We start from the raw sequence: 625 nt of genomic DNA, 5'->3' as shown, positions 1-625 counted from the left end.
TCTCCCCCCCTCTCTCTCCTCTACCCCTCTCCTCTTCCTCTCCTCTCCCCCCTCTCTCTCCTCTACCCCTCTCCTCTTCCTCTCCTCTCTCCCCCCTCTCTACCCCTCTCCTCTCCACCCTTTCTCCTCTCTCTCCCCTCTCTCTCCTCTCCCTCCCCTCTCTCTCCTCTCTCTCCTCTCCCCTCTCTCCCCCCTCTCTCCCCTCTCTCCCTCTCCTCTCATGTCTTAAGACTGGCTCTCATTTGCTCTGGTTTACTTAATTCTTTCTGTGGGCTGAATTCATTTAATTCCTACGTTCAGAGTGTGTGTTGGGTTTTGTGGTGTGTGTGTTGTTTTTGATTTGTCTTGCAGTAGCAAAAGCTCTTAGAGAAGTTTGAAGTCTGCCCCCCCCCCACACACACACACACACACACACACACACACACACACACACTAAGCCTAACATAAGTGGATTAGGACTCAGCTATTCAGAGAGAGAGGAGAGAGAGCGAGTATTGAGGTCAACCTAATAAACATTCATCTCATATGTCAGCCTGGCTTCAGCAGCACACAGTAACTGATGACATTAACATGCCATGCTGTCTGTTTGATGAGGACACGTTCATTGTCTTTCTCTAGTTCACTA

The sequence above is a fragment of the Cebidichthys violaceus genome, unplaced genomic scaffold, assembly GCF_023349555.1.
Source record: "Cebidichthys violaceus isolate CVI_PGR_0920_01 unplaced genomic scaffold, fCebVio1.0.p SCAF_98, whole genome shotgun sequence".
In the NCBI taxonomy this organism is placed as follows: Eukaryota; Metazoa; Chordata; class Actinopteri; order Perciformes; family Stichaeidae; genus Cebidichthys; species Cebidichthys violaceus.
Note: the sequence above shows the minus strand (reverse complement) of the source record.